The sequence below is a fragment of the Lonchura striata genome, chromosome 12 (genome assembly GCF_046129695.1).
Source record: "Lonchura striata isolate bLonStr1 chromosome 12, bLonStr1.mat, whole genome shotgun sequence".
NCBI lineage: Eukaryota > Metazoa > Chordata > Aves > Passeriformes > Estrildidae > Lonchura > Lonchura striata.
In genome coordinates, this window is record NC_134614.1 from 19,469,315 (window position 1) to 19,491,489 (window position 22,175).

A 22,175-nucleotide genomic window follows, 5' to 3' on the forward strand; every position below is an offset into this window, starting at 1 on the left:
TGCTTTTGCTGTCTATGCCATTTTAGGAAGTATTAATGTTATTTTGCTAAATTCTCTTACATTTTTGTTCTGGTATTCTTACTTTTTTACTTTGCCTTGCTAAATATGAGTGTGTAGTAGTGAGGGACCCAGAGGAAATGTGCAGCCAGGGACATCAGCAGTGGTGGCAGGTCAGAGGCAGCAGGAGGACCAGCCAGAGTTCTTCTTGGTTCTGCTGAGTCCACAGGTTTTGGGCAGAATTATGGGCAAGGCTTACTGCAGTATCCCTGTGCTCAGGGTATGGATCATGCACTTGTTCTGCCAGCTTTTCCTGAAATATTAGGTCTTGCTCCATGTATCTTTTTGTAGACTACAAATCAGCCATGTTGGTGTAGTGTCGTGCTTGTACAACATCTTTTGGTTATGTCTGCCCTTGTATTTACTTCATGGCACACTACAATATGTCAAATAATGTAGATGCTGCTGCTTCCTATATAATTTTTCAGCTAAAAATGACAGGTCTCTGGAATTATTACCATATTATTTTGGTTTAGGGTTTTTTTCACTAAGAAAACAACACCATAGATGTTGAGAGGTTCTTCCCAGGAGTTTTGCAGAGACCAAGGGGGCTATATTTGCACTCTGAAATCTAGCAAAAAAAAATACATTCTACTATTTTATGCTGCAAAACAAGTCATGCATCCAGCAAGGGCAGGAACAGAGGCTTCAGGTAGTGAGAAGAAAAATTGGGCTGTGGGCAAGACAGGAGTGAAGAGAAGCCACACAGCAGATTTGCTGTGTAGGTAATACTGGATGCAGTAAATAATCTCAAATATTTGGATTTGTTTTCTTATTTTTGAAACCTGAAAAAAGGCACAATAAATAGATTAAAGATGTACAATGTTCAGATTAGTGTTATTGTACATGTGAAGGATGAGATAAGAACAGAGCGTGGGGAGCAGTTCCACAGGGTCGTGGTTGACAATAAGTCTGGGGAAATACTAAGGTAAAAGGAGATATTCCTACAGCCTGTTTTTCATTCCCATCCAAAAATATCCATTCTTCCAATTTCTCTTTGGTGTCAAAATAAATGAAAATGTTTCATAGTGATTAATGGTGTGCTGGCTACACAGTGAATGCCAGTAGGGATGCAGCTGATCAGCAAAGAGGATATTTTCAGAAAACCTCATCATATTTTGTTTTGACTTTATGCTGACACATTGAATTTTGGCAAAAAAAGTGATGCAAGTCAGCCAGTTGTATAGGCAAGAGTGTGAGCACTCAGACACACACGGGGAGAGTCGGTCCCATGGGATTGTCTGGTAGGGGCTGCCTCTCCAGAGAAATGCTGGCTGTCCAAGACCACCCAAGGTCAGGGGTGGCTTCGTGTGGTGGAAAAATTTCTCCTCCAACACATACTTCCAAAGAAAGGCTCAGCAGTCTCTGTTGTTCAGTCTCAAGACAGTTTATTGCAAGTTATCTAAAAGATTTTCTCCTGGGGCTGCTGTGGTTTGCTCACAGCTCAGGCAGAGGCACACACACACCCTGACATCCTCTCTGACCCCGACTGCTTCTTCTCTCCCACCCAGGGCTGCTGCTGTCTTTTATATGGGACATTACGTGTTACATGGTTACAGTTTTCCCCAATGCCTATTACGTATATTAAATGGTGATTTTCTATCTTTTATATGGGACATTACGTGTTACATGGTTACAGTTTTCCCCAATGCCTATTACGTATATTAAATGGTGCTTTTCTATCTTTTATATGGTACATTACGTGTTACGTGTTTACAGTTTTCCCCCAATGCCTATTGCCTATATTAAATGGTGCCTTTCTACTCTAAACCAATCTGTGAGTGCCAACATCACCAAGAACATGGAGGTAAGGAAGAAGAAAGAGGAAGGACAGTACAGGCCCAAATCCTTCAATCTTAAATCTTCTGACCTCCATGTACAAAACTAAATCCCCCCTGTACAGCACTAAAAAATTCTTCCCTTTACTTTGTAACTACTTCTATTATAATATCTAAACTTTTGTGACTTCTTGTTCTTCCTGCAAGGTTGATAAATCATTCCATGGCTCAAACCCAAAATCACAGCTGCTTCCAGCTGCCTGCCAGGGTCTCAAATGCTTCTGACCTGGGCCTGGAACCTCCAAAAATGTCTGAGGGACATTTTGAGTTCCCAGAACTGGCCTGCTGGCCACCCTGTGGATTGTCCACCCCAAGGGCTCTGCCTGCAGGACAGGGTTGCAGGAGCATCTCTGTGGTCTCCAAGACCACTCAAGGTTGCGTGGCACTGAGGGACCCAGCACGTGCCACCTCTGAGAATAGGAGGAGGTGAGAAATGTCACCATGTCCTTGTTTCCTTTAGGAAACAGTTTAGTTATTTTAAAAGTGCTTACAAGGTTTTGGAGAAAGGACCAAAAAAACCTGCAACCTAATGCAAATTAACTTTGTGCTTGTAGGTTTTGATGGAGCTGGTTATACATAAAGTCTGTGCCGTGTGTATTCACCTGGAGACCTAAACTATTATGTAGAAAAAAGAACAACAACAGCACAATATTGTTGCTTTCACTACCATTGATCTTTAATTTCCCACTTCAATTTTGCCTTCTAGATTAAGGCGGTGTTTTTTGTACTGCGGTGTATGTGAGATGTTTAAAACTTGCTTGAGATTTCCATTTCCAGAGGGTTCTGTTGGCTGAGGTTGTAGCTTATCTAATATTTTCATGAAGTCCAAGCTCTGCGTTGTAAAAGTCAGTTTAGTTTTAAGCTGCTGGTTTTACCACCACAATGACGAATCCAATTTTTAATTTTTTAATTTTTTTTTTTTTTTTTTTTTGGAGGGGGGTGTGCAGTGGTGAGTATTTTTTGCTGAAAATTGAGTTGTTTGTCATTACTGTAATTTTAGTGGAAGGGACATTGGCAAAACCAAGCCTCGGTGGAATAGATTGTTATCCAGTGTAATGTATTGATCAGGTCAGGCAGTAAATTAACAGGAGCAGAACACCATTAAATTTTGAACTTAATTGCCTTCTACTCTTAATTTCTATTGGATATAATCAATAGGTGCCAGAGGAAAGTTAAAAGAGTTATTTAGCAAGCTGCTATTTCCTGCAGCATAATGGAAAACTAATGTTTCATCTTCTAGTTGATGCAAATAGTTTGTAGTTTGAGTGTGCCCACTTAAACATTTTATCAAATACTCACTTTTTGTTCTGTCTTGATTAATTTTCATGCCTCCAAGAAAGCAGCATGATTTAGTGACACAATATGTTTTGGCTTAGCTGCCCCTTTGGTCTTTGTTTCCCTGGGGGAACTCTCTGGTCTCTATTCCCACCTCCACACCCTGAGTGTTTCCAGGGGAGGGTTCTCAGGCCAGTGCCTCTCCATATCATTTCCTTTTCCAGGGAAATGCGCTGCAGCCAGCAGAAATGAAGACCACAGCCTTGGTCTTGGCTTTTCTTCTTGGTTTTTTTCCCAGCTTGTTTGGGCAAGTTGTTCATTTCTCTTATTTTCCTGCCTGAAAAACACCAATGTAAACAATTGCCTTTGCCAAAGGCTGGTGTCAAGCTGAAGTGTTGCACTTTCTTGCCTCCTTGTGCTGATGATACATTTTGTTCTCTCCAGCCTCAGTTTGTTACTCCCTCTGTCTCACATTTCCCTCTATAGTAAAATTTTTTATACCTTTTTTAACTTGCTGTTGAATTTCAGTATTGCTTATCCTGCTGTAATCTAAACCCAGTCCCTTATACATCAATATCTCAGTGCTATTATTATTTTTACACCTCTTTGGGCGCTCTTTCCATTACCTGGCCTTTTGCTAATAAAATGCTGCAGAGGGAACACCGTGTTTCAGGTGGCCCCATGCCAAAGCCGTGTGCCCAGTGGCACTGCCCTGTGGAATTACAGGGCCATTAAACAGCCATTGAGTGGAGGATAGACATCTGATGCAAATTAGGGAATTACTGCAAATTTTGGTGGGCCTCAGAAAGTGGATTACTGAAGCAGCACACAGAATAAAACAGGCCAAGGTAATCACACCTCAATATCTTACAACGGTGTCAGTTCTGTGCCAGTGGTGCTGCTCCATATTTATAACTTTGTATTGGCATCAGGCAATTCACATTCAAGCTAATGGGAGTCTTCCTGGAGTGTTGAATCAGGTTCCTGATGAGAAATGAGTGTAGCCCCTTCTGCTCATCTTCACAGCAGAAATAGCAGTTAGAGTTGAGAGGAGCCTACTTGAGGTTTTATGAAGTGGAGCATAATGATGCACCAAATGAACAGACCTTCATAGCAGTCTCATTGTGTTGACCCATACTTGATCTGAAAACCAAGTACCTTCAGGGAGTGGCAAGTAACCCACCTCAAAATAGAGTGACAATGAGTGATCCTTGCTCTGAAATCTTGACCTACATCTGTCCACAACTCTTTCCATTATAAAATGTGTATAATGGGTATTTTACTGGGAGCACATTTGTTTTTAGTCAAGTCCTATATATTAAAAAAAGCATTGCTTTGCCTGTGCAAATTCAAAAACTGCCAAATCATCAAAAGAGCTGAGTATGAATTTACCTCTTTGACAATTATTCCTTGTCACATTATTCTGGTTAACAGGGAATTCATCACAGTGGAGAAGGCAAAAATAAAGCCTCTTGACAGTTACAAGAAATTACCTGTGCTTACAATAATATATTTTCCAAGGGAAGGCTGGAGGGCAGAGTTTGACAGTGCTGAAGCTGTACCACCTGCAGTGATGTCCTGTGACCATCACTGGCCTGGACTTAACCTCTGCAGAGGGAAGATTTGTTTGTCTGTGTTACAGTCCAGCAGGAATTGTGGAAGGTTTGCAGTTCCAGCTCCCCAGAGAGGCTGCAATTCTGTTTTGGCTGTTCCACTGGTGTCCATCACATCACTGGCCTTTATACTGGGAAGAGGAAGAGGTGATGTTGTGCCTGTTGTATATTTAGGGGACTGAACCACAACCCAGGTGCCCACGGAAGCCAGTGGCCAAAGAGGAAATTGGACATGGGGCTAATTGAGGGCCCCTGGCCAGGAGGGTGTCAGCAGCTATAATGGCATTCCCATTTCCAGTTACAAGAAATTCCCATTTCCATGAAGAGCTTCTCCTCGTGTTTCACTCTTCTGCCAAGATAAAGATAAAAGGAGATTTTTCTCTGTCTCACTGAGGAGAATCCCCTTTTCATCCAAATGAATTATGCTGTCTTTGAGGCGCCAGATTAATCTGTCTGTGATATCCCTGGTGCATTGCTTCCAGACTAACACATTATCTGTGTTTCTTCTTCCATGATCTCTGGTGCAGATGAAAGCTAACACACATGGTAGGCTGGAAAAACTGCTGCCCACAGCCATGGAAATCCCTACAGGAACAACTCTGCCCTGTTGGAGAGGAGAGGTGCATAAGACAACATTTATGTTGAGGTTTATTATAAGGATAGTTTGATGCCGTTGAGGCTCCTTGTCTGACTTGCTGTCATCATAAAAGCTTTGTGAACCATAGATTATTGCATTTTAGGTACCACAGCAGGACAGGCAGACAAGGTAGAAAGTTTCAGGGACACACATGAATTAGGATTAAATGGAGCAAACTAATTCTCAATCAGATCTACTCACCACGAAAACAAAGAAGATAGAAAAAGACAGGATCAAAATTAGCAAGCTAACAGATTGCATTACTGGTTGGGAAGAAATCCTGGGTTATGAAATGCTGGTGGATTTAATGCTCAATTCTACCCTTATTTGTCTTGCACATTTGTAAGTCATTACCTTCTAGTTCAGTCAGGGCAGTGAGTTTTTGTTTTTTGAGGAGTGCTGAGCCTTGGCAGAAGTCTGCCTGTGGTAATACACAATTCACATCGTGGTTAGGATGGGCACTGCAATTGTTGCTGCTCTCTCTATTCTCTGCTGTGTTTGTAAAAGGATCAGAATTGGAGCTGTGAGGTTTTTTTCTGATCCCTAAATCCAGAAGTGTATTTGCACCATTTTTATCCACTGCTCAGCACTTGCTTTCCTGAGAAATAGTCAGTCAAGATGTTTTGGAAAGCAGGATTTTTTTGTGCACGCTGTTTGCAGTACTAAGAAGTTGTACCAGGCAGTAACTCTAGTTATGGTCCAAAACTCCACACAAAAACACCAATGCTCCAAAACCCAAAAGAAAGGAAAAAAAGTAACCTGCCAAAAACATACAGCTCTTCAGAGGTTTTGCAAGGTAGTTTTGGGAGTTTCAGGCAATAATATTTTCTTTGCATAACTGTTCAAACTGAGTGCATTGACTCTATGCATAAACTTTTTTCAACTCTGTCTTGTCATTCAGTCTAAAGAGTGTTTTGGTGGCACTTTGGAGTTTCTCACAACATCAGTGCTGGCAGGTGTAAGACCTTTGGACTCTGCTGAAGGGGAGCTGAAGGGAAGTTTCCATTTCTGGAAGCAGCTTTGCCATTATCCCATGGCCAGCAGAACTAAATATGGCTGCAGGAAAGCTGTACAACAGGCTGAAAATGGAAAGGATATTATATGGCATCACTGGAAATATGTGTGAAACCTTGCCACGTATTTACACATATTTTCCAAGAGTTTCAGCAAAACAAGGAGATTTCCGCATCTTTGTCCTGAGTGACAAGCACTTTAAAAAGATAGGTTCTGCACTGCCATAAATAACAATTTCTCTTTTTGCCTTTGCAAGCCATCATCAAGAGGTGATGGCATCACCTCCTCATTCCTACCCTCCATCTACCCACAGAGCCATGAGAGCATGCATGTAAAAATGCATAAAAATGTCAGACTTGCAATTTAAATGTCAACTCTTCAATCTTATTCCAGTACATTTAGACCCTCCTTTGCATACAGGGTGGCTGATTTCTTACAATTCTAGTTTTCTTCAAAATGACAGAGGAGGCATCCATGGCCCTTTCTGATAGTTCCATTTTTTACTGTCCCCCTGCAGAACACAATTATAATGCAGTGTGCTCTGCTGAGAGACCAGTCCCTTAGGGATATTAAACAGACAGTTCTATTGTCTTTGTGCTGATCTGACTCCCTTTTGCTTCATCAGAGTTTAGCAAGCTCTTGCTGCAAGGATTTGGCTGCCTTGTGATTCTCCCAGCATCTCTGCATGTGGAGAAGATGCTGCAAAGGTGTGCCCCTGTTGCCCATCTCTCTCAGCACCCTGGAATAAGAAAACACAGAATTAGATATGCAGATATAGATATATATTGATGGGTAATCCATTTCACAGCTTTGTCTAGATGTTTTTCTGTCCCATCCTGTGTAGTTTTTTCAGGTGTACATCAAGGGGAGCCATTTGGCATCACGCTGAGTGGTGCTTTGGTGGGTGCTGCAGGCTGCTGAGGAGCACAGACACACTTCTGCTGCACTGCTGAAGCTGCAGACACAGCCTGCTCCTCCCTCGCTCCCCTTAATGCAAAAGGGTGTTCTAGAACTCACTTTCAAAGACTGGGGGCTTCTGTGAGTTACCTAAATTCTATGTTTGGGCACCTAAACAACTTGCCCTCAGTGGTTTTCTAAATTAAATATTACAATTTAAAGCACTATCTATACAATTTATTTTCTTATATTTATTCCATTTGAAAATAAGACCAAATACAATGAGTGTAAAAAATAAATTTACATAACTTATTAGCTTTTGGAGAATTTCCTCCCAAGCAGAAATAAGAAATATACATGTGTACACTAAGAGATTTTTCTGGGGTCAGATTTTTTTTTTAATTATTCTTATTTAGCAAGATAAAATCTTACAGCCATTCATCAGGAACTCATGACCTCCTTTCTATGCCCCTGCCCACAGAAAGTGGAAAGGATTGCCTCTGCTTCTCTCTCTGGCAGAGAACACAAATACAACCCGGTATTTTCACTGAAGGATCAGGGATATTCTTACCATTTTCCCCCATGTCCTGCAAGAGCAGCTTGTACAATCCACAGTGATCCAAGGACAAGAATATGCTTTCCCTTCTACCTTGGCAGGATTTTACAATGTCAAGGTAGGGCCTGAAAAGCACTTTGAGATCCTTGCAGTAGAAGTGTTGAAAAAGCACAGGAAACTGCTCTGGTGTCATGAGACACCAACTTGGCTGCAGCATTACTACAGAAGCCTTTGGAGACCAAAAGCTGTCCTAATTTGACTATTTCCACCTGCTTTTAATAGGGAAAAAATCTGATAGTGTTTGAATTATTAATTTATATTAAAATACAAAATCTTGAAGCACATCAGCCACTAAAGACTCTTCCTTGCAGAAGCCCTTCTGCATTCCCCTGGCCAGAGCTGCTGTTCCCTGCGAGGCAGAGCTGGAAGATCTCACATCTCCCCATGAGCTCCCAACACAGAACTGAAGCCTCGAATGCTCCCTGGCCACAAATTGAGGCCCTGAATGCACAGTAACTGAATATTCATTTTGTCCATTCTTTAGGAAAATAGTGACTATTTAAAGTACAAGAATAGCTCCATTCATGAGCCACGATGTGAGCAAAGCCTCTGCCACCGCTGCCGTGTCTGCCTTTCTTATGAAGAAGCCAACAAAGCTGATATATTACCATGCATAAAAATAATGAAAAAGAGATTTCCAGGGAGAAAAGTTATGTTTTTGCCATGAAGTGATGTGAGTGATTATAAGCATAGGTGTTATTTCTCTCTGTTGTTCACTTGTCTGTGCAGAGCAGGACAGTTGGGACACAGGATGCTCCTGCTGCAGGGCTGGGTGATACCAGGGTTTCAACACTTGGAACAGGAGATACTTCAGGCAAAACTTTCCCCTGATTTCAGCTGAACTATTCATCACACACATAGCTGTCATTAATCTTACATGCAGAGCCAGGCTTCTCATATTTCAAAACCTTTGGAGAGGCAGCTTTTTAATCTATATTTGGTTCTTCTTTTTTTCCCCCTCTGAGATTGGTTTCTCTTTGCATATAATGCTGTGGTAGTTTCAATTTAAACAGAACCCTGAAATAAAATACTCAAATTTAAAACCCTAACAGAGAGAAAGGAAACAATTATCTTGAAATTCTTTTTTTTTTTTTTTGGAGGTAAAAAACTTAAATGACAGCACTGCTGTCTGTCAGAATTGACATGTATTTTAACTTCTGTTTCAGTCAATGTATTATCTTAATCACAACAAGAGGACACATTCTCCAAGATGGAGCCATAAATTCAATTAATCTCAGTAGTAATTCACAAAGCAATTCATTATAGTATAATGCAGCACCTTGAAGTATCTAAATTGCAGCACCTGAAGATGCTTAATGGCCAGAGGCAGATGCAGAAGCTGCCCAGCAGCTCATGGTGGCAAGTTCTAATATAACATCTTCTGCTTCCTCTCTGACACACCACTCCAGACTAAAGGCAGATCTGCTCCTATGAGCCAGGAGAATGAAAAAAAAGGACAAGGAAACAAAATGTCCAGAAAAACAGGAGAAAAGACAAAATCTCTGTGAGGGCAGCAAGTGGCAGGGGGGTGAGGTCTAAGCTTATTTTCAAAAATACATGAACTATGGCAGCTACAGGTTATGAAGTATTCTTAGCAAAACTTTCTGGTGACCATGAACAAAATTTTTAATTGATTTGCATATCTCTTTAATTTTGAGATACCTGCCTAATTTTGAGATAATAATTTAGCTGCCTGCTCCTCATTTTTTAAGTCTTTCATACAGCTCATACTCAAAACCCTTCTGTCTGCTAATATTCAAACAGGACAATCTTGGAATCCCCACCTCTTTGCCATTTTGCAGAGCAGAATCTGGACACAAAGCATTATAAATTCAGCACTGTGTGTCACTATGGGAACTGTGGCTGCTGCCAGACAGAGTTGGGAATGAGCTGGGAGCTGGCTGGGCACGTGTGTGTGTCTGTGTGTTTGTGTGTCTGTGTGTTTGTGTGTCTGTGTGTCTGTGTGTTTGTGTGTCTGTGTGTCTGTGTGTTTGTGTGTCTGTGTGTCTGCCAGGCAGGCACACGCATAAACATTCAAATGCAGATATGTAAATTTTACCATTAAGTGTTTGCGTGTCTTTGCTTCCCCATGTCTTCTTATTTTCCTTCATTTAGCATAGATTATCTTGGTAAGTCTGGCAACTAGTCAATTACTGAATTCCTTTCAAATGAAGGGAAAAGGAAGATTACAAAATTCATCAAGCTAGCATAAATCAGCATATCTTCCCCACCTGAGGATCTGACCCTCTAACAGTAGTTTCTTTCTTCTTTATAAAGGTAATTATTCTATTAAAATTAATAGTGAAATGAATACTGCTGTGACTGAATTACATGGGATAAGCGTGAAATACTGTGATCAGTTCTGCTATGAATTAGTAATTATAGTGTGCCCAGTGAAATTTGCATACTTTGCTCTCCTTCCCTGCTATCTGCCTTGGTTTAGTTGCCAGTGCTCTCTCCAGGGTTGGAGCTGGAGATTTTAGTGCCCTATGCAAAGAGGAGGTGTTTGCAGAACATAGCACCCCTGAGTTTTAAGGTAGCAGAAGAAGTTACAAGATAAGCTTGGGTTTGTTTGGTATTTGAAATAGCTGTGATTGCCTTTCTAAATGTGATGGTGTGTGGGGGGTTTTAGTGCTTACACAGATGAGGTGAGGGGAGAAAAGAGAAGGGGGGAAAAGTCTGCCTCCTTTCCTCCTCCTATTTCTGTGTGAAAAGTTTGTGTTCTTGTGACTTTGAGTTGATGCCTGGAGCAGTGAAAGTAGTTGGTATCTGAAAGGAGAAGGGAATAAGGGAGAGCCAGAACAGGAGGAGCTCGTGGACCTGTTTCACAAAGAGCTGTGTCCAGCCCCTTGCACTCAGGTGCTGCATGCAAAGTTTAAAGGTGACCTTGAAGAGGATAAATGATGCCAGCAACAGCAATTACTTATCAGCTTAAGGATGGAAAGTGGAAAGTAATAATTCTTTTTGTTTGTTTGTTTGTTTTTTGTTTGTTTTTTTTTGTTTTTTTTTTTTTTTTTTTGAGGTGCTTTAAGGTCATAGGGCAGAAATGAAGCATCAGGTCCAGGCTGGTTTCTCAGGAGAAGGCAGGGAGGTTTTTCCCTGCATCCTTACAGCCCTGCCATGCCTGGATGCCTGCTGAGCTCAGGGACTCTTCACCTCAGCATGAACTGAACACCCACATCCCAATGGAACAGGATCTAGGGAGGAACCAGATGGAGAGAGACTTTCTCCCTTTCAACACTCAGTGACTGGAATCTGACATCTTACAAAAGCTGGTGCTCAACTCGGCACCAGAGGTGGAGAGAGGAATTCAGTGATGCCCAGACAGGCTGGGAAAGCTCTAACTGGCTGCATTCCTGTGAAGTAATTGCTTTTGTTAATAGGATTTTATTGTTATAATTCATATTAGGATGATCACAGGCTGGTTTAGATTCCTTATGCTTGATAAAATAATGTAGTGATAAATGCAGACATGTTCCAATGGATAAAAAACTTGTTTCTCTTTCCTGAAAATAGCATGTAGCAAAAATTTCTCAAAGAAAAAATGAAAAAGGGGGAAAAAAGGAGACTTTTGCTGACATAGCTAACATAATATATTTTGTTTCTTTGGATAAAATTTGATCTTGACAATCCCCAAGTTAATAGAAAGTTGTTCTTTTTCCCTCCCTAAAATATCCTGTGTAGTGCGCAATTTATCCAGATCAATAGAAGCATTTTTCACCCCAGGAACACAACCTCAGACAACTTGTAAAAAGGTCATACAAACTTTTGATGCAAACCATTATTTTTAATTCATGTGGTCTACCCGTGTTTCCTAGCACCTGAACTGTCCTTTCTGCAAATTACATTCCTTTTGTGAATAGAAACAGTTTATTAAAACTCCTGTATTAATTATTTAAATGAATTTATAAATATTTGAGGAAGCCCATGCAAAAAGCACTCATAATAAATTATTATATTCTACCTTCGTTGAAAGCTAAATTAAAGAACTCTGATGATTGCCTTTTGTGAGAAAGCCTTTTCAGCTGCTTGTCATCACAAGGTCTGGGACAGGAGAAATTTGTCTAAGGAGCAGCAAAAAACATAAAAATCAGCACCTAAAGGTCAAAGAGATATCAACATTTGTATCTTAGAGTGTTTGTACTAAATGTGACAATCAATATGGGACCATTCCTTTAGCTGTGCTCAGTGTCTTATGGGGGAGCCATCAGATTCCAGCCTCAGCTTTGGGATCACAGGTGTGGAGACTGAATTACTGACAAGAGGGGAAGGATTGGTGCTAAGGAGAGGCCAGAAGCAAGTGCAAGGAGAAATCACTCACACAGATCAATCGAATGAGAAGTCAGATACTGTAAGTGGTGCTGGAAAGAATATCAAATATCTACCCTGAGAGTCTGTGGCAGGTCAGCCTGAGCAGTGCAAAGGGATTTCTTACATGAAATGGAAAAAATAGAATCATACTCAAAATGGCAGCAGCAGAATGGCAGAAACTTCTCTGGCTAAACTTTTCTGGGAATTATTTTCTGGATGGAAGAAAGCTTCCTTTTGAAGCTCTCAGTTTTGCAGTGCTGGTGGGTAAGAGTCCCTCTGTGAACATTCCCATCTTTTGGATCCCATCTCTGTGCACATTTGGTCGTGTCTGCCTGTCAAGGTCATTACACATTCTAAATGGCAGGTGCCAGTCAGGACAGAAGTGCTTCTGCAGAATTTTGGTAATAGATAATTAAATTTATTAAATAGAAAGAGATGTCCAGTGATGAACCCCTTCACCCTGTGCTTCTTTCTTAATTGTCCTGTGTTTGAGGAGCCTCATGAGGTGGGCACATGGATCCTGTGACAATTTGGTATAATCAGTTTGTGGCCATGCAGGATGGACCAGAAGATGCTCCAGTTGTAAAGTCTCAGAGTGTCTGAGGTGGTGGGTGATAAACCCAGAGCACTTGTAGAGATGGACTCAGCTCTCTGAGCAGTGACAGCTCAGACCAGTTGCACACAGCCAGTCTTTACAGCTTTCCCAGCACTTTTCCACTGACCTGCTTCTCTTATTCACCCACCTTCTCTTCTATTGGTGATCACTATTAAAGCAGAAAGTTAGAAATATGAAGTCGAAGGACTGCATCATAAGGCCCAGAATTAGGGAGCTCACTAGGCAATTATCTTTCCTATTTGATCAGGTATTTTTTGAAGATTAATATTTAGAAGGAAAACCCAGCTATTTCAACCTTGTTCTGTTTTAAAGGGCTTTAAAATGGTGGAGGAAGGGACATTGTAAAAAAAAAAAATATATAAAAACTATAAAATTTCATTTAAAGCTTTCTGTTCAGTTTTCTGGTAACTATAGCAATTCCCAGTGTCTTTGTTTAGCTATTGGTCTTTGCAGGGCTCCTGCTTGCATACATTTTGTAACTGGCAGAGCTGAACACATTCTGCAAAACCTTTTCCACTAATTCGTGCTCGTAATTGCGAAGAGCTTGCGCTGGGCACGCTCAGGCTGCACGTACATTCATTTTGTATGAGCATTAATGAGATCAAGTAGAACAAGGACAGATGTTTGTGAAAAACAAACTCCCTTTTGTAATGATGAGAACAGAGCTTACGGCTTCATAGCTGAGAATCACCTGAGCAGAGTGGGCACGAGATTCCTGGAGTACCTGGAGTCTGAGGCTCCCAGCTCCTTCCACCTTCTTATTTTTTTAAGAGCACCTCTTGTGCGTTACAATGGAAATTATGATCTTTGTATAAATTCAGGATTATTCACTCCTAAGGACAACAGGGTAAGGTCATTGTATAAATTATTAGTAGCAAAGAGTTACCTAGAAGAAGTGAAATCCAGGGCCTCTTCCAGGAAAAAAAAAAAAAAAAAAAAAAAAGGAAAATATACTATGAATGGTAGTGAAATTTTATCTTTTAAAATAATGCAACTCAGACTTAAATTGAACGGAGGTAAAAACGCACGAGCTGTGCCAATAGCAGCGTGGCCATGAAATTTCAAGTGCCCATTAAAAGACTTCTCAGCTCTGTAAAAGGTCTCAGAGTAAATAACCATTATGAGCACTGAAGGAAAACATCATTTCAAAGGAAAGCTTGTCAGTTAAGGTCAGGTTAATATCCACACTTGAATTTCATTGTTTGTAAGTCTTGCTGATAAGCTTTTATAATTGAGTTATTTCTCTTATTCCATGCATATTGAAGCAGTAATTAAACTATGATATGAAATACAAAATATTGTGTGCTCAATTCATCAATTTTTATTCAGTCTCACAGTTCTTGTTCCAATTGCACTGGCATTGTTGCACTGAAATATCTCCCAATCTATCATGCCAAGATTATGCATGATGTAATTTGTAATAGCAGCTAGGGATTTGTTTACAAAAAACAAATGTTCCTTTAATCTTCGAAACAAAATTAGACTTGTCTTACATCACAGAACAAAGATAGCTGAATGAATACAACACCTTTAATAAATCAGTAATTACCTTGTGTAGTTCCAGTTGGCTCATTTAACTTGACCTTTGAAAACAACTTCCTCCACACTGATTTTAAAATGTGCTCTTCTGGACTGTGGAGATAGGAGTGCTCTAAAGGTGTGTTATTTATACCACAGCAATTCCCACTTCATGGAAGAGAATTTGGACCTTACTGTCTTTTCCCAGCAGAGATAATTGCAAGTTAACTAAACTACCTCCTCAAGAATTTTGCAGGCTCTGCCTTTCAGTACCACTGTGCACAAAGCAGCAAACACCACGTGCAAGTTCAGAGTGCCATCATTAGAACAATGAAACCTCCCTTAATTTTTCTTTCACGTGGAATCATCCCCTGCAGTGGGAGCACAGGGCACCTGACCCCGTGCAGGGTGGGCTTGGGTTGGTGGAGATCTGAATAAACAAAATTCTGTAGCTGGACTGAAATATCTGGTGGGTACAAACACCAGCAGAGGGCTGCTCCCACCCTTCCCTGGGATTTTGCTCCAGGAATCTTCCAGGTCTGATTAGTATCCTCTTTCCATCCATTTTAAGGGAAGAATATCAAATGGCTTCATGTACTTCACACCTCTTTGCAGTCTTTTTTCCCAAAAACTCCCTGACATCTGGATTTTAGGAGAAATACAGAATCATAGAATCACAGAATGGTTTGGGTTGGAGGGTGTGGCATGCACATTTTTCTCCCTCTCAAGATTTTTCATAGAGTTGCACAGAGAGAAATGAAAGATAAAACCATTTCTATTTCTGCTCCTTGTTTTTCCCATGTGGAATGTGTTTGGAGAATTGTTTACCTGGGGTGATTGTTTGGTTGGATTCTGGTGAGGATTGTTTGAGCCTGATGGCCAATCCAACCCACCTGGGGCTGGACTCAGAAAGGGTCACGAGTTGTGGTAGAGAAAGTTGTATGAAGGTTTAGTATCTTCCTTTTTATATAATATATTAATGTATTTCAGCATAGTTATAATAAATCATTCAGCCTTCTGAACTGAGTCAGACATCATAATTTCTTCCCATTGGGTTCACCTGCATTTACAATAGGAGGGGACCTTTAAAATCCATCTCCTTCACCCCCTGCCATGGGCAGGGACACCTTCCACTATCCCAGGTTTTTCCAAGCCCTGTCCAGCCTGGCTTTGGACACTGCCAGGGATCCAGGGGCAGCCAGAGCTTCTCTGGGCACCTGTGCCAGGGCCTCCCCACACTCACAGGGTAAGATTTCTTCTCAATATCTAATTTAAACCTGTTCTCTTTCACCCTTTTACTGCTCAGGTTCTTTCATGCTTTCAATTCTTTTGCCACTACTCCTGCCCTCCCTTGCTTTCTCCAGGACCCAGCTGATAGCCCCCACCATCGCAGAGTGGGGAATCTCAGCCACATATTTCAGCACTTTTTGAGTTTGGAGTTCCAGCCACAGGTCTTTAAAGCACAAAGAACTTAGTATTTTTCACAGAGGACGAGAGGGACAATATAATAGCTTGCATTTCAAAAAGAAAGCCAAAACAAGAATCTTTTCACTGGAAAAGCATACACCAAAAAAAAAATCAATTAAAAAAAGGTGGTTTTCATTGACTAGTGGCACATAATCACATTATATCCTATTAATTTCTGTGGATTTGAAGGAAGAATTTTCTATGTATATTTATTTACAGGAATTCTCTCTGTTAGCTAGAAACTAGAGCTTCTCTGGTAATGAGAGAAACACTACACAATTCTTACCCAAGTGGCACACCAGAATTAAATTTCATAACTGATAACCCTCCAATATATTATGCATGCTTTGTTATGCCTTATAAATGCATTACAATGATATAATTTATTCATTTCCAGTGTTCTTTCCTAGAGTACTTTGCTGCTAGGCTGTGATTTTGGCACCTCATTCAGTCAAAATTTCACAATAGACTTTCACCATCCCAAGCCCATTTCTCAGCTTTTCCCTTCCACATCCCCAGACCCAACACCAGCAGCACAGGAGCTCATGTTTGAACAAATGGCAGCTTTTACAGACACCAGATTTGGTCTGAATTCTGAAAAAACTGAGGTTTTTTTTTTTCCCCTGCTTCTCCAGTAACTGTTGGAAAATACACTAAACACAGATTGTTGGTTTACATATATATATATATATATATATGACTGAGGGTCCCAGCAGCCACTGGAGGAATAGCACTCCAAGGCCACCCACAAACCTTTGTGTACCCTCCAAATATTCATCTCACAGCCTGACACTTCTCACTCTGCATTTCAGCTTGCTCATTTACTTTATTAATAAATTATTATTCCTGGAAAATTACCACTGCATGGAGATCTAATTCTTTGATGGCACACCAGTTCTCAACTCTGGTCTGAAACATGTTTGTGCATATTTATAAGTAGTTTCCAATTGTATTTCCAAATATGTATAAAGATGTTGCATTTCATTGGCATTTCATTAAATATATAACAATAAGATTAAACTTTCACTAGATTATCTGAAGTCATTCAAAGAGGGTGTAAATAGCATCTATTCATTGCAGAAATATTTTAGCAGCCTGCTCTCAGCTTTGTTCTGCTGGGAAGGGTGGATGCAGTTCCAAATTTCAGTAACAAATAGCAGCAATGGGTCTCCCTAACCTGCAAAAGAACCCCAGACAGGTTGGGAGGGGATCCTCAGTCACCTGCATTCACATCAGCTCCCTAAATTTTGGATTTCATGTTCTCATCAGCCTCATTAGCACTCATTAGTGCCAGCAGGTTGTTCTCAAATGCCCCACTCCCTTTGCAGAGCGTTTATGTCAACCACCAATAAATTCACACATGTAAAGCAACAAAAAAAGTTGGCAGCTTGATGCTTGCCTTGGATATTTGTTGCTGTGCAAGAATTCATGAAATTCCAAGAGAAAATACAAGGTTGTGTTATAGCACTCTGGAAGGTCATAGAATAACTATGCATTTCTGGGGAGACAAGTTTATCATACATGATTTATTTTATAATTTCATGTCCTTTCTCTCTGCCACAGATATCTGCAAAAATCTGTTTTGTTGAGGCTTGCTCTGCCTTTCCTTTGCAGAAATCAAGTTTCCTGATAGATAATGTGCTGAGGGTTCTGTTAGAATACCAACTATGATCCATGACTTTCAGAGAAAAAGTGTCAAGCTTTAGTAATGTCTGAGTTCAGTGGAATGTGGAATAATTACAGGTTAAATAAGCCTACCACACTTTTTGAGTACAGGATTATCAAATGAGAACAGGGTTGAGAGCCAGCTGCCAGCACAACTGGCCTAGGACCCACTGGCATCTCCCAAAGGAGTGCCACAAGAGACCTCCCATCCTGACAGCTCCTTGCTGGCTTCATTTTTGTATTTCCTAAAATCCCAGACTTTGAAAAAATCTCACAAGTTGAGCTGTGAGCAGCTGAGAAACATTTTGATTTCTTTTCCTTGTCATTGCTGCTGAGATCATCCCAACTCAGCAAATGGTTATGCAAATTCTAGAGTTCTCCTGAAACTCTGGGTGCTTTATCTGTGTGCCTGGCTAACAAATCAGTATTTTACCTCTGGACAGCTGGGCACATGTTACAGGTGCCCAGAGGACCAGGGTGCTGTTACTGTCCATGGACTCACCACGAAGTGAAGATGCACATGGACTCACCACGAAGTGCCCATGAGGAATCCTGGTCCCACTTCAGCTGTGGAAGCCCCTCAGCCACATGTCTAAGCAGCAAAGAAAGGGACATTAAAAATGACAAGGCTGCAGCAGTTGATGCTCTCAATCTAAACAGCACTGAGGGCAAGAACCTGGCAAAATCAAAGCTTTTTTGTGTGAAACCATCTCCATTCAGCTCAAAAGGCAGGAATGTGCTTAAGGACCTTCTGGCAGCACTTCACGTAATTTTAATGTTTTAATTTATTTTCTTAGTAAGTGAGAAACTCATTCTTCAAGTTAAAAAAGTGTCATTCCCAAACTCCTGCAATTCAGTGTTAAAGTTCAGCAGGGTAGAAGAAACAGAGGGCAACATACAAGGAAACACAGCAAGAATAACTCTTCCTCCATGTAAATAAAATCGCAAATGGCAAACTGGTATAGCAAGGAGATGATTTACCTGTAGTAAGAGAGTGAGAAGCAGAGCTGGGATTAAACAAACCTTGGGAGGTTCTGCTTCTCAGGCCATTAGCCACCCCTACCTCTGTTGGTCACAAGGAAAGCACACAACATGTTTATGGCCATTTTTCCTAATTTACTAATTTCCTAATTTAATAGCAGTTGTTGGCTACTAGGAGATGGCAGTGTAAGTGGTTTTTCACTAGTGACTCTTCCCATGCTGTCAAATTAGCACCCTTTTTTGCTGGTTTATGCAGATCTTCCAATGAAATTGTCCATGGATTCTTTGCATCTAATCTGCCCTTTCATATTTAACGGTGCAGCCCACAGTATTGTTCACACATATAATACACTGTTAAAAATACACTCTAGCTGTTGAATATTTTGCAATGGAGAATCAGGAATTCTGAATGGAAAAAAAATTTAAAACTTCAATTCTTTCAATTCTATCAGTGAATTAATAAAACATTTTTTAAAGCCTGGAGAATATCACAAAGATCAGAGTGTTCAAAAAAATAAAAGAAGTTTAGGATGCTGATGTCTTTTTAATGTTTACTACAATTAAAAAAATATTAAATTAACTCAGCAAGACTGAATTTGAGGCAATTAGAGATGTGAGACACCACTTGCTAGACTGATTGCACTGTGATTGTATTTTAAACAGGAGAAATGTCCATTTTCCCAGAGCTATGAGAGGTCTGTTCTCAAAGTCTGTGAAGCACTGCACTGCAGGAGCATTAGATTGATACTTGTAAAATTGAGTAAGATTGAATTAAAGCAGAGAGTTTGATAGTTTGGACTCCCTGTTGGAAACAGCCTGCATTTCTCCCAGATAGCAATATTCAACCTGAAATCTTTTGTTTCAGATTTGTATTCTTTAACTTATCAGATTTCTTCTCTACAGCTCCCAGAGTGGCTGCTATCTCAGTCTGTTTATGAAATACATAACCCTTCAGATGACACTTTCTTTCAGTCCAGTTTTCTCATCCTCCCAGAAAGTGTGTTCCCACCCCTGTAATTCATTCTGCTCCCCATGACATCCCAATAAACTAAGAGAAACTGCATGTCTCATTCAATTCTCTGAGATTTTGTTGTATAAGGAATAGATGAGCACCAGGTTACAGTTTTTCCCATTCTAGTTTATATCCTTTAAAAAAAAAAAAAAAAGATAAACTACTTGAAAGATTTTACCCACCTCTGTGCTGTTGCTATTGCCAAAATCTCCATCAGCGCAAGAATCTCTCACAGGGAGTTTGAACTTTCCTTTAATCTAATCCATTTAGAAAATGACTCACAATATATTGAATAAAGTGGAGAAAATTGATACCTTTTCATTAAGCTGACAAAGTCTTTTTCACTTCTGACATCTGTGAAATGTGTTCTCTATTTAAATTTTATTTATATCAATCTTCGCTGGTGGAAACGAGATTAAAACGGAATGCTCTGTACTTACAGGGAAAACTTTCCCAGGCTGCTATGAGTCTCATAGTGGCTGTGAAAATGAGCTTCTTATCCCTTGCAGTGACACAATACCTGTGATCAGGAGGAGCCACAATCCATGTCTCCATTCCTTTGTATTCTATTTCTGTATAAACAAAATGTGACCACTTTATCACAGGCAAAAAGAAAGATGCTGTGGCTTTTATAATGGCAACTGCAGAAACAATCTTGGAACATTTTAATACATAGCATGTTCCCTCTAAACTGTTGAAAAATTCATGATGATAATTTGCTCTGTTTCCATATTTCAGGGTATTCCATAAACGTGAATTAAACTTATCTGTTACTCTGTGAGGATGGTCTTATTGTTATATTGTTAAATATAATGTTTTTATAGTTTGTGCCATATAGACTCTGTCATATTGTTAAAGCAATTTCCTAAATACAAATGCAGAAAAGTTAAGAAGAATTTTATCTGCAAAACAAAACAAAAAGAATTTGCATTTTCTCTACAGACAGGAGTAGCAAAAATGACAGAAACAATTGCCTGTGAGTGTCTGGGCTGTGTGTGCACATTTTCTCTGTCCATGTCCTGTTAATCACCTGTAAAACAGCTGTGAGGAACTGAATAGCTTCAGTTTAATGCAAGAACTTGAAGACTGAGAAATGTGAAACATAATAAATTCAGGAGTTTCAACAGGCATCTTTAATCAAATGGATTGTGTATTATTTGCAAAGTTCATTTGACTCAAGAGGAGGATGATTGAACAATTAATGCTTCCATGTTGATTTGATCTTTTAGGTGTAGATATATGAAGGTGTTTAGTGCATTTCTACTGTCCCTTAATAGAATACTTTGATGCTGAAATTCAAGGGAAAAACTTTTCCCCAGCCAGCTGCCTACATGGATCAAAACTTTGTGCTCAGATGATAACAAGAGCAAATCAAAGCACGGTCAATACACTTGTGCAACCACCAAAGGTTCTTGTGAACTTTGAAGGCTGAATCCAAGCTAAACTGGCAGTTCCCTGCAGCTGCCTAAGGCTTTGGGCATTCTGTTTGGGAACAAATATATTTTAAAATGCAATAGAATTGTGTAAACATGAGAAAATATAAGCTATTCTATTGCTTTTTCCCCGTATTCTATCTGATCTTCAGATTTTTTTATTTGTAGTTTATTTATTTGGAGCCCATGATTTGCAAATGCCATTTCAACCAAATGCTTCTTTGTGTGTGTTAATCCATGCAGACTAAATACATCAAAAGTTAAATATTTTGATTAAAATTATTCTATGGCTTTGCAAACAGAAGATTTTAGAAACGTGTGATTTGGGCTGAAAAGCAAAACCTCAAGAAGTTCCTGAAGAAAGTTGCTTTTTTCCCCAGCTCCATTGGTGATATGTCAAGAGTTAAATATTCTTATAAAAGAGGCATTTTCTTGAAAATAGTACAGATATAAACAATCCCTTTTTCTAACCTAGTAGATGATAGGAAAAAAAAAAAACAACACTGAAATAAAACAGAAGTAGAGCAGGAATAGTCAAGGCTCTTCTGTTCCACATCCTTTTCCTTTCCCCATGGCAGAGGGATCTGTCTCAGTCAATTCAGCCTTGCATGAAGAAATTCCTGTGCTTTGTGTATTCCCCATACAGTGAGAAGAACACAATGAGAAGCACTCCAGAATGCTACAGGTGTGTAATTCAGCATGACATGAGCACTCACAGCCTGTGCTGCCTGGTGATTAACAGGAATCTTGAATTCTCACTCCAGAGAAGTGGTTTGGGTCACTGAGAAGCTCAGGTTCCTCGGGATCTGGGAGTTCTTGAATAAAAACCACCCTGAGGGGGAGCATCTTAATTTGAGCAATTTGACCCAACTGCTTCAGCTCATTTCAAAGTGACATAACCTAAACATAGAAAAGCTGCATCATGTCCCTGGGGAAGGGTTCTCCCCTCCTCCTACAGGTGGGCCCGGGCCCAATCTCAAATGCTGCAAACTGTGATTCATTTTGAAGTGTTTTCCTCCCTCTTTGAACAGAGCTGGAGGTGTAAAACTTTGAAATCAAATAGAACTCAAAGGATCTGCAGTACCCAAGACAACTGGTCCTAAAGATTAAAAGGCTCTTAATAGAAGAGAAAACCTATAAACACAAGATTCAAAGAAAGTAATTTTCTTTGGGTTTTGGACACCCCTGCCATGGTAAGAGGCTAATGACGAGACCACAGTGAGCT

At 40.1% G+C, this 22,175-nt stretch overlaps 1 protein-coding gene and 1 long non-coding RNA gene across 2 annotated transcripts in view; one reads left to right on the plus strand and one right to left on the minus strand.

Annotated features, from left to right (window-relative positions):
* TAFA1 (TAFA chemokine like family member 1) overlaps positions 1-22,175 on the plus strand; it is a 210,019-nt gene that overhangs the window by 180,283 nt on the left and 7,561 nt on the right. The window lies entirely within an intron of this gene.
* On the minus strand, positions 7,098-18,080 carry LOC110482034 (uncharacterized). Its single transcript, XR_002467354.3, has 3 exons — positions 18,055-18,080; positions 13,761-13,783; positions 7,098-7,173 (listed from the first exon to the last, which is right to left on the minus strand). It is a non-coding gene; the product is annotated as an uncharacterized LOC110482034 (long non-coding RNA).